Source organism: Quercus lobata, chromosome 2 (genome assembly GCF_001633185.2).
Source record: "Quercus lobata isolate SW786 chromosome 2, ValleyOak3.0 Primary Assembly, whole genome shotgun sequence".
NCBI lineage: Eukaryota > Viridiplantae > Streptophyta > Magnoliopsida > Fagales > Fagaceae > Quercus > Quercus lobata.
The window spans coordinates 69,635,266-69,648,579 of NC_044905.1; the positions used below are offsets into that span (position 1 = coordinate 69,635,266).

Below are 13,314 nucleotides of genomic sequence, written 5' to 3' on the forward strand. Positions count from 1 at the left end.
AAAGAACTGCGTTCCACATATATAGGAATAGGATAGTTTGGATACTAGAAGTGCAAGATATTTGTGCAATGGATAAGAGTTACTTTTTCGTTCTGGGACCATCTTAAGAGATGGAGAAGCTCTAGCTTGTTCCCATCAATTTGGAGATATTTGTGAATATCTTGGAAGTTTCTTATCATTCTTGGAAAATATCTCACTTGTCGTGTATGGAATCATGTATATATCGGAGACCAGGTCTACGTACTATATGTTATACCAAAGTTTGTCATGGCATTTGTGACGTTGGAGGGCCCTTTGATCCATGAGATTCCATCGCCTTTATGCAACTAAATATAAGATCTAAAGTGGTACATTGAGAGAATAATTGGAAGAGTACTAATCGATTGCCTATATGTATAAAATTAATATTAAGATCTAAAACTAATGGACTACGACTAATGAAAATATTTAGGGGATTCGAATCATCCAATAGTACCCTATTTAAAGTATATAAAAACATTAATGCCAAGATACATAACATGATTAAATCCGTTCCATTGTTGAAAATATTGCCATCAGAGAGTTCTAGTCGTAGTCGTGAGCAATATTGAAAGCAAAGTTAACAAAAAAAACCCCACACCACTCCCGACACCTTCACTATAGAAGAGTTATAAAAGAAAAAAAATATTATAAATTGTCGAAGTCTAAAATTTTCTCTACCACAAAATTTCTTCTATGTCTGAGATTTCTTCTCCATATAGAACTTAAAACTCTTGTTTGTCAAGAAATTTTACCTCCTTTTCCTTTTCTAAGAACATTGTGGGAGCATAATGACCTTTTTCATTACATACATAGCATTACAAGTTTTTCTCTTATTAGTGTTCTTTCTCTCCTAATTATATTCATATTCGATTTTCTTATTTTGTTAAAGATTTCATTTATTTCTTAGATAGAAAGTTATGGATCTTTGTATCAAGGAACATCAACGCCGACTACCAACATTTTTTTTTCCTAAGGATAAGGCAATAATCAAATCAAAATGGATAAGAACACGAATCAAGTCCCAGGCAGAGACATCACTTCACCAACATAAGCATGTCCTGGAACCTTTTAGCACAAAAAGGAAAAAAGGGGACCAAGATACAAGGCACTAATTACTTGGAATAGCTTCTAAAATTAGAAAAGAATACAAATTTCAAAGACAACAACATTAATGATCCACCAATTAATATCATGTGCTTTCCTTAGAAATTTTAACAAACTAGCTATCATCCCTTCTACCAAACAAATTTCTCGTTTTCCATCAAGTCTACAGTAACATAAATTTAAGCCCAACTCGCCCAAAATCTACAATGATCACACCTTTACTCCGTAAACTCAATTCTTAATATCCACATGCAGGAGAGTCTCCATGAAGCATAAAGAATTAATCCCACCAGTGAAATCACGTAACATCCATGTAATTTGCATTAGCAGATCTTGAGATTCCATTTTGCCTCTGCTGCCAACAAAATTTGTTGTGTGTGGGTGACAGTTGTGTTCATGACAATTTATTGACTGGTTTAAATTGATTAAAATTTAAAATAACTCAATGACACAAACGGTCGGTTAACCTAATTTTTGTTAGAAAATTATTATGTATTTTAGGAGTACATTCGATCCTTCCTAGACTCTCATAAAGGGGTGGACCCCACTCATCATGGGGCCCACCCTCTTTAAGAGAGAGGGAGCATACTCTAGAGTATGGGGATTTAGACATAATAAACAATAACTCTAACCTCTAGCTCTAGGCAATTTGCCAAATGCACCTATCCCAAATAAATATATCAAGTAATTTAGAGAGGAAAAAAAAACACTGATAGCTCAATGCCCACATGGAAAGCAAACCATTTTATTCAATTTGTTTTAAAGAAAAGAATAAAACCATTTATATGTGAAAACGGACCAATTTTAGGTTTAGTTTTTTTTTTTTTTTTGAGAAAGTTGAGGGGGTAGGATTAGTTTCTTGATTTACCATTCATTACATGTTATAAAATTAGATAAAAGCTTAAAGTGTCAATATTTCTAATTATTTTCAAATATTTTATGATTTATCTATTTAATGAGGCCTATTATATAAGCAACTACTGCAAATAATTAATTCATGAAAATTACTTTAAGTTATAAAAACCATTTTCCTTCAAGTTACTTTTTGAGAACATAAGAACCCCATGAAATAAATAATTAGAAGTACGTACTCATACTATCAAGATTATCAAACCAAAAAAAATTACTAAAAACAAAAAAGAAATACATTTTTATTCCTTCTCTTATAAGAGTATTCTACTTAATTTTTATATACCTAAACGAACAAAATAGTTAGGGTTTTCCACTTTTTTTAATAGGAAAAAAAAAAACACACACACACACACACAAATACTCAAGTTATACTACAAACTCTACTCAAAAGTCATGATAATTTTTTGAAAAATAGTTGAACAAGTTATATAACGCATAACACTCTCTTAAGCAATATACAATAATTACCCATTTTTTTTAGAAACAAATACACACATACATAAGAAAGAGGGAATGATGTTTTAACACAAAAGCATGACATAAACTCCACAAAAACATTATGGTAACTTTTAAGGGAGAATAGTTTGATTTTTCCACTTGAGGATATAATTCATAGTTATTGTTGCTTTTTTTATTATTTATTATTAGTTAGAAATAGATGTTTTTGATTTAGTGTAGGGATGGCAATGGGGCGAGGCGAGGCCGAAGGATGGAGTCTTCATCATTGCCTCGCATAGTTTTGTCTTGACCCATTCTTGCCCCGTCTTGCATGATGGGAAAATTTTTCTTGCCTCATTACCACCCCTCGAAGCCCCGCCTTACTCTATAAAACTCTACTTCTTTTTAATTTGCCCACAACTATTATAATTTTTTTTAATAAAACATGTTTCATTAATAAAAATATACTTGAAATAACAAAAAAAAAAATTTATCCCATCAATTTAAACTAATTTTTAGCAAAAACTGAATAATATTATTCAAGTATTAAATAAGACAATATCACAACAAAAATAAAAATCTCATAATACAAAATCAATGATTCAATAGTATATAAATTTGTTTCTAATAAAGATAAAAGAAAACGTTAAAATTAGTACCTTATTTCCAACCTTGCTATAGAGAAAAAAGAGGCACAGAGTCACGTTGGATAGAATAAAATTATCTGATGATATGTTTGTTTAAATAGTAGGGTTTTACTAACTTCCAGTTAGCTTAATTGGTAAAGTTTTTAATGGTTGAATAAGAAAGCTGGGGTTTAATCCCCGCCTACACAAAAAACAGATTGGTGTCTTGGTCTAATGATAAAAAGCGCTCATTAAGAGTTGACATCATAGGTTGAAACTTTCTAAAAAAAAGTAGGGTTTTAGAGTATGAAAAATTTATAATTTAACTCTTATTGACACGGGGCAGGGTGAGGCGGGGTGGGTTTAAAAAGTCTAAACCTATCCCTGCCAGTCTCGCCCCATTCATGCCCCATCACCTTTGCGAGGCAGGAAAAACTCGCATAGGGCAAAATAGGAAGGGGTGGGGTCAAGCACAATGGGGCAAAATTGTAATCCCTATGATTTAGCCCTACATATAGGGGCCAATTTTTCTCAAAAGAGGAATTAATAGATTTTAAAGTGCTTGCAAGGAGAGAGTGCCCAAAAGTTTATATACACATGTTTAAACTTATATTTATGTAATGTGGGACACTGAAATTATAACAACACTCTATTGACACTAACCTAATGGTAGGCATTTTTTTATTCTCTCAAAATTTTAAATTTTCATTCTTCTTGAAATTGAATTAATGATAGGTCTTTTCTATTTTTTAAATTAGTATTATTATAATTGTGAAGCATGGAAGCTCATAAAGTATTATATTTAAAATATTAGGTAAAATTAACCGTTTAACAAAAATATAATCATAATCCTTGAAAAAAAAAATGTTATTTTTGCTTCCAATCGCACCTAATCAATGGACATTATGAGTGAAACAATGTATAAAAGTTTATTTCTATTATTTTTTAGTGAATAATATTACATAAAAAGCCCACGAAAAATCTCTATTAATAAAATTTTATTTCTCAGTGTTATGTAAATAATGACAATATTTTTTTTATATATAAAAAATCACACACCCATGTTAGTAATATCAACATCAATATAAGCCGTTTCTTAAAAAAAAAAAAATCAATATAAGCCTGTGGCAAAAACTGAGAAATTTGGTATATTTAATGGGTTGTGGGCCACTAGCAGGAGTAGTAAATTTTTTTTTTTTTGAGAATCAGCAGGAGTTGTGAACTTGTATGTACAATAGAAGGCATAGTCCCATGAAAGCTGAATGTCCATTTGGTTCGTCACAGTCACACCCACGTTGATGTTGGTTGGTTCAAGACAGTTGATCAGTACTACATTGGCCCCAACATTTCCATCTAGGTCTCTCTCTCTCTCTCTCTCTGTCTTTTTTATGAATTTGATTGAAGATGAAACTTAAACATGTTTTTGGCTGTGCAGAGGGCTTGTGTGCAAAATGTATTGGATTCTCTAGAGCCTGCACTATTGGCTGACCAGAATCGAAAGTTTATTTATGTTGAACAGGCAAGTTTTTTGGTCCAATTGATATTTCTCTTTTTAAAAGTATAATATATTATTGTACTGACTTTGGTAGACAAAGAAACATTGAGAAAGAGAAGGAAACTAAACTTTTAACCTTTACTGGTTTAATTGATGATAATCCACACACTAAGTAATTATGTTGGCTTTTTTCTACTTATTTGATGGATAATCTAAGATTTAAAATTGCTATTTCTTTTTCTTTTTCTACATTGTCCTGGTAGACAAACAAAGCATCATGGCTTGGTTGGTGGAGAGACTATGAAAAATGCATGGGACTATGCTGGACTTGCACATAGGATTAGGAGAATAGGAGAATTGGAATTTGGGATTGTGAAAGTTTTTTTTTTTTTTTTTTTTAAACAATTTTTATTGCCTTTGAATTATGCCCCATCTCAGTCTCACTAATGCCCTCTTTGCTGTTCTTGCAATTAAACTGTATTATTGCAGTTCATTGAATCACAGTGTCTTGAAATTGCAAGGACCGCATTACATCAAATGTCTAGGTTGTCATTAAGAATCTATAAGTCCAAAAACTAAATGCTAACAATTGGTTAAACTTGGTCAATTTTGGTATTTTGTCCATGGTTGGAACCATCATATATTAGTTTCCGGTACCTATATGACATGTTTTACCTACTAGCCATTAGATGATTGCATGTGTTCAATTCTTGCTGTCCATATGTATTTTGTCCTATATTCATAAAATATTAATTTTATGACTTTTTCTCATGCTTCATAAATTCAAGCATTTTTCCAGCGCTGGTGGAGAAATCAGAGTGAGATAATCCAGCATATGGTCAAGCAGCTAGTGAGCTCGGGTCAACTTAAGTTCATGTAACATACTAAGTTAACAAATACATCATGCTATTTTTCCTTTTCTTAAATTTCTATGGAGGTCCACCTAGCAAATGCAAGGGGGAGGAGGTGCAAATTGAGCTAGTGCTCATTGGCATAGGATATAAAATCATTAGTTCATGTTTGCTAGCGCGGATTATTTTCAAAAATATTTTAACTCCTTGATTCTTATTAAGTTTTTTTTTTTTTAAATTGCAGAAATGGGGGTATGTTTATGCACGATGAGGCAGCAAGACATTACATTGACATGATTGATCAGACAACCCTTGGGCATCAGTTTATCAAAGAGGAGTTTGGTGTTGTTCCAAGAACTGGTCGGCAAATTGTTCCCTTTGGACATTCTGCAGTGCAAGCTTTTTTGTTGGGAGCTGAAGTAAGCCTCTCTTTATATTTAGCTTCGAAGCTTCTTTGTCATATTCCCTTTCCTGTCCAAAGCATATACAATGTATAAAGTCAAAACTGATCAAGAGCCAAATGACTGAAAAAACTTCCACATGCACATCTCTCACAAACACTGGTCAATTTCTGCTATTTGTGTAGCTTGGATTCGACTCACTTTTCTTTGTTGGATAGATTACCAAGATTAGGCTAAATGCAAAAATGAGAAAATTCTTGAATTTGTCTGGCAGGGTTCCAAGAGCCTTGGTTCATCTGCTCAGGTAAAGAATGAGTTTTTGTTTGTTGTTTTGTGAGGGGGGAGAGGGGGGTTATGGGCTGGTTTCTCAGCATTCACTGATTTTAGTCTTGTTTCTTTGTTGGCTTTCCCACTTTTTGTTAGTTTCTTTCTTAAATGTGCAGATTTTTGCTGGTGCATTTCCTGAGAATTATGTACCTCCACCTGGTGGTTTCTACTACAAAGTTAATGATGATTCCCCAATAGTTCAAGTAAAAATAATGAAAACTTGTTATAGATGCTATCAGCATTTTGAGTATTTACTTGTTTGTAAAGTTTCATTTCCTCTTTTGATGAAGGATGAGAATGAATAAATGCCTTTGTTGCTCCTGCAGTATCACAGGTAACTGGAAAAAGCTCTTCACCCTGTATGGGATTATTTTATCTGCATTCCCATTATTTAGTGGAATTGGTTATACATTTTTCACGTTTTCTTTCAAATGATCTTCAATTTTGATGTTTGCATATCTTGTTTCCTCCATGATGACTGGTGAGGTATCCTCTTTCTTATTTGAATTTTCACATCTTAATTTATATAGTTGCCTGGACAATTCATTATATTTGTACTAGTAAGTTTCTGATTGAGGCCAGTTCTTACTATGAATCATGACTTATTTGTAATCTTGCTAAATGCTAATCTATATTAAACATTACGTCACAACCAAGTATCCTTTTTGGAACTCTTACAAGAGGCTAAAGGCTTTTAACCTTGGACCCTGTCTAGGTGTTGCACCTGCACAAGTGTTGCACCATAAGTTTGAGTTTGCCTTATCATGTTTTAGTGCTCCTTTTGATTTTCTGGAAATGCAAAATTATGATAATTCTAAATTATCTATCGGAGTTACAGCTATTTCAGGAGATGTCCCTTATGTATCAATATGACAATAGACTGTGGCCAAAGCAATGAGGCTTGTTCTTAAAGATTATAGAGAGTCACTTTTTATGAACTTGAACTCCAATTAAGCATCAAAAGTAATTATCTTTTCCCATTTACAAGGGCCTCTGATAGTTGCTAATTGCAATTGTTTCTTTTTCAGACTAATATAACTCGAACAAATCATGTAATGTGGATGGGAACAGATTTAAAGTATCAGTATGTGCACACATGGTTTCGACAGATGGACAAACTCATTCATTATGTCAACAAGGTGACTGATTGTTAAAACTGCAAAGATGGTTTCAGATGGTTTCTCCATCATCATCATAATCTTATGCCTTTCAAGTCTCTACAAAGTCCTTCAGTTGAGGATTGTTTTACAGAATATTGTTTAAGTTATAATCTGTGATTAATATGCATGTCTCATATTTATTAAAGAAATGCAAATTAGATGATAAGATACTCATTTGAACTAAGGTGTATTATATTTCTAATAAAGGCTGCTGGTAATAATTTATGGAATAATGTTGGCAATCTACTATAAGGTGAGTGTCAAATTACTAATTCTTCCAAAAACATAAGGAAATGGTGAATTTAATCACTTAACCATAATTCTAATTCTCCCCCTCATGTGTGGGCCTAAAGTTTCCCTTAATAAGTGGAGCCCAACATGTGAGATTTTTAACATTTTAAATGGAAGGTAAAGTAAAAATAGGGATCAAATTCAAGATTTCCTACTCTAATACCATGTTAAATTTCTAATTCTCCCAAAAGTTTAAACTTTTAAGAAATGGTAAACTTAATCATTTAGCCATAATTCTAACAGTAAGAATGGAAATAGTAAATTTAATCACTTGACTATAATTCTAACCCTCCCCTCACATGTGGGCCTAAAGTTCCCCTTAATAAATGAGGGCCCAACACGTGAGATTTTTAACATTTTAAATGGGATGTAGAGTAAAGATAGGGATCAAACTCAAGATTTCCTATTCTAATATCATGTAAAATTATCAATTCTCCCAAAAGTTTAAAATTTTAAGAAATGGTAAATTTAATCACTTAGCCATAATTCTAACAATAAAAATTGAGGAAGCAATGAATTTGTTTCTTGGTTGGAAAATTCAAGCATGATTTAGGTTGAATCTGTAGAATAAATGGCAGAGGTACAGAGATTCTACCTAGTTGAAATACTTTATACTACTTATATTCACATTAAAATATAGAATTATAGCATTCGGGATATGCCATTGCGCTCAATTTTGGCCTGTATTATATTAGCCTTAAAACTTATTAGGATTGATAAAATATGCAGGATATAATCTTAAAAGCTGTGCCAGAATTTTCATTTTATATGTCCCATTTCTTTACACATAATTATTCAGGTTTGGCCATAAGAGTTTAACATTAATCAAACTTGCTATAGTCCTGCTAAATGGGTTAATAGTTCCATCTCATGAATACATGACATTCTAAAATAAGTTATAGTTCATACATATGTCTTCCTTCTTCTTCTTCTTCTTCTCTCTCTCTGCCTCTCTCTTTAATGTTGAATTTTTTGTTGTGTCAGTATATTCTGCCTCATCGTTTCACATCCTTCTTTTTTTTTTTTTTTTTTTTTTTTTCTAATTAGCTTTCCAGGATGGGCGTGTCAATGATCTATACTCTACGCCATCCATATATACTGATACAAAGTATGCTACAGATAAATCCTGGCCAATCAATACTGATGACTTTTTCCTGTAAGTTTAACATTTGGACGTTACCTGTTTTCTTGTTGTTTCCCACTTCAATCTTTTCTTAAATTTTGAATCATGCACCATGCCAGTTATGCAGATAGTGCAAATGCATATTGGACAAAATACTTTACCAGTAGACCAGCCTTGAAGAGCTATGTCAAAATAATGAGTGGCTATTATTTGATATCATTTATGTGACTGTTTCAGTTTGTATGATGGATTTAATTGGAATAGTCTGATGACAGTTTTAGAGTTTGAGATTCATTAATCTCTAATGAATAATTGGCCGCAAGGCAACTAGAGTTTTTCAAAGGAAGGAGTAGTTCTAAGCCCAATACAGAATCACTGGCAGATGCTTCAACATCATGATGGAGTTACTGGTACAGAAAACCTACATGTGGCTAATGATTACGCAAAACGTTTGTTGATAGGGTACACAGAGGTGTGAGTTTGGCTTATCAATTCAACCATGTGATTTTTCTCAAAGTTTCTCTCTCTCTCTCTCTCTTCCAAGTGTCATCCATTTCTTCAAAATTTTTGTGTAGGCTAAGGAATTATATGCATCTTCACTTTCTTGCTTGGCTCAATCTACATCAAATACGGGATGTGGGAAGTTTCAACTAGTAAAGTATTATGAGCTTCAACTACTGAGCTTTTTTAATTCATTGCTTAAAGGGCTCATTTTATTGTGGCGTTCGTATAGCTTTGATGATGGATCTTGTTTTTTACTTTTGAGCACTTTTTTAGTTCTCTTGTTAATATGGTACTTTTTGACTGCAATCCATTATCCTTGCATTTTTTTTTAAATGACTAAGAGGCAGTAATGTTTAGAGGGGTAGTTTATATTTGTATCATTATGGGTTAATTCCAATTTGCCCCCCTAAACTATAGGGTCCAGTTTAACCTCCACGCTAACTCAAAAAATGAGCAATGTCCCTCTTGATTGATTGATAATTGGCCAAATGCCCTCTGCAGTTAAAAAATTCTGTTAAATTTAAAATTTTAAACTGATAATTAAATTTTTTTTGAAACTTTTTGTTCTAATATTTGTATATTTGCTTTTTGGTCTTTCATTTTTGGCTATGTTACATAATACTAACTTCTTTAGGGCATAAATGCTTGTAACAACTAACAAGCCATTTAATGATTTAATTATTGACATTCTTGTCAAAGAATAGTTTTGCAGGAAACATTTTTAAAAATGTATATATAAATAAATCAACTTTGAAAATCAAGCTAAAAATGGTTTTGACATATGAATTGTGTTTGTACTCTTCTATCCTTTTATTATCTTCTTATTTTTCTTTTCTTTTTCTAGTGCCCACTTCTGAATAAAACTTATTGTTGATCTGTCTCAAGGAAATAATTTGGTAAGAAAATAATTTTTCCTTGCAAAAATTATGATTGTTTCTATTCCATTTAGATAAATACCATTTTTTGGTGTCTTCTTATCTTTGTAGGTAGTTGTGGTCTACAATTCTGTTGGATAGAAGAGGAATGATGTAATTCAAATTCCTGTGAGTACTTCCATTCTTACAACAGTGTCTTGTGTTTCGAAATTCAAGGCCAAATTATGGTTTTCATTTCTTTGAATGATCTAAATGTGTGGACTAGTCATGCAGTATGTATTGAAGAAGTTAGGCTACTTACATGTATTGGATCTTCATTCTAGTTGACAAGCCATTTGCTTACCTGCTCCTTCATACCAACAATTGGGATGCGCTAGATGAACATGTTCATTTTTGAGAGTAAGAAATTATACATTAAAGAACAATATGAGAAGTTAAATGATTTGTTATTTCAGCTGGTTTACTATATGGAGAGAACCAGAAACATTTGTTGAATGATGCAAAGCAGTGTGATTAAAATGACATTTCTAAGCCTGAGCATTGTATGTGTGAATGCCCACTTGTATGTGTATGAAACACTTTCAATGTGGACCAGGACCAGTTGAATGTAAGGTTAGTAATTGATGACTTCATCAATATCCTAAAATCGTGGAAGCTGTAGAACTAAAAAATATGAATTGTCTCCCTCCCTTCTCTCTCTCTCTCTCTCTCTGGGGAAGAATTCTTTATTTTTAAAGGTAAAATGAGAGGCCTCTTTAAGAGTATTCCATGACGACAGTAGTTCTTTGGGGTGTATGTGTGTGGGACTGCATCCCATGTATTTTCTGATAGGTCTGGCAGTATTTATACTTTGGTAATCTCATTGTTTCATCATTATCAAACATGTTCCAATGTAATTAGATTGGCCTAACTTTTATTCCTACTGACAAGATCTAACTTTCTTTAGGTTATCAATGAAAATGTTACTGTTCATGACTTTTATCGCAACTCCTTCTGCCTGCCAGTGCCTATGTGGACAATGAACTACTATTTTAGGGCGTATTTAGGTCAAAGTCCAACTGAGACACCTAAGTATTTGCTTGCATTTTCAGTGTCTGTACCACCACTTGGTTTCAGCACATATACTATTTCAAGTGCCAAAAAGCCAGGTCTGCTCTTATTATTGCAATAGATATGCATTTTTATTTTTTTTACAAAGTGGAAAAATGTGAAATTCATTCTTCAAGGTAGCGATATAAGTTTTTGAATTGTTTTACCTTTCAGTTGTAGGTACGGGTTCAACCAGATCATCTGTACACAGGTTTCAGAGTAGTAAAAAATATACTGTTGAAGTTGGTCAAGGAAACTTAAAGCTTACTTTTTCCACCACTTAAGGAAAGATGATAAATTTTGTTAATAGCAGAAGCTTGGTATGTAATACGCCTGAAAGTTCTATAATCACTTGTTACTTGAAATTTATGCTTACATTTTCTATCTCCATGATTTTTTTTTCAAAATTTTGTTTTCTTAACTATGATCAAAAGTGAAATTAATGTTTTTGTTATTGCTGCATTTTATAATAGTTCATTTTGCTTACCCCTTCTGCCCTCCCCATCCCCAAAAGAAAATATATACAAAAAAATAAAAATAAAAATACAGAAAGAAGCTGGAAAATGAATGATTCTGTAGCTAATGCACTTAGTCATATCCTTTGAAGGTTGAGGAATCAGTTGAGAAACCTTACAGTTATTACTCTGGATATAATGGAAGTGACAGATCCTCAGGTACACTTAAGTTCATCTTGTGTTACATATCTCTTTCAACCTCTCTTTTATTTATGTTCTGAAATTGCATAACTTAAAAGTTGAAAGAGTTGTTGAATTATCCCTTTCTGAGTTATTTTTCAGATTTCTAGGGCACATATCTTCTGTCCACATGGAAATTTCCCATAAAGCATGAAGAACAGGTGTGTGATGCCTTCTGATATTTATTCTCCATGGAGAACTAATAATCATGGTAATCTGAATTTAAAGCTGTTAAAAGTTTCAGGTTGCTTTGACTGTTCTGCGTGGACCAATAGTAGAGGAAGTACATCAACAAATCAATCTGTGGACATATCAGGTGCCTTGCTTGTCATGATTGCTGTCTATGCATTATGTTTTTCCTCATAAACCTTTTTCCTTTGTTTCAGCACTGTGAACATTATTATCGCATGCTGAAGATAATGCAAATACATATTTTTTAATTAACAATGAGCAGTCACTTCTAAATTTCAACTCATTTGATTAAAAGTTAAATTTCTTGTACTTATGCACAGTTTCATAGATTAGGAAAGAAATGCTAATTTGGGTGCAACTAGTTATGAGTGCTTTTGTTACTTCAGGGAATCTGTTGTTGTAGTTATATGTGTTCAGAAGCTTAGATATTACATATACGTATTTTCTGTTTCTCTTGATTTCGATTGAGTGTGCTTCATATGATTCATACCCATTAAAGAAAAATCTTTCTTCAGAAGCTTTAAGCAAATACACTATCACATAAGTGTGTCATGTTTGTAGGTTTGGTTTGAAGCCATGAAATGTGACAGTAATATGAAAACATAGAGCAAAAATTTGTTATGATTGTCATGTACACCTTTATGTTCCAGCTCTGATTGCCCTTATGCACTGATGTGGTTGGGCTATAACTTAAAAAATTGATTGCAACTTTGACAATTAATGAAGCATTTTGAAGTAGGATCATTCATTATCTCTTTTTCTAATATCATTATTAGAATAAATGCTAGCATGCAATATCTTTAATATTTACTACTTGCTAGTAATGTTATGTAAAAATGTGTTTGCAGACTACCAGACTTCTCTAGGGGAAAGAGCATGCTGAAGCCAGATAGCTCATTTTGTGTTGTTTATTGGTGTTGTTGCTTTTATTTATTTATTATTATCCACCTCATCTAGCTGGTAGAGAGAATCATCCACTTTGTTTGGGGGGGGGGTGGGTGGGGGTGTTAGGGGGAACCTTGGTTTCATTTGTTGAGTTGTTGGATATTAATGTTCAGCTCTGCATCTTATGAGCTGGATAATCCTATGGTGGTTATATGAAATAATTTGTAATATCAGGTTGGACCTATTCCTGTTGAAGATGGAATTGGCAAAGAAGTTGCAACTCAATTTACAACTTCCATGGTTACCAACAAAACATTTTACTCAA

At 32.7% G+C, this 13,314-nt stretch overlaps 1 pseudogene; it reads left to right on the top strand.

The window, feature by feature from the left end:
- The first annotated feature begins 4,544 nt into the window (after positions 1-4,544).
- On the top strand, positions 4,545-13,087 carry LOC115976361 (annotated as a pseudogene).
- Positions 13,088-13,314: the final 227 nt, after the last annotated feature.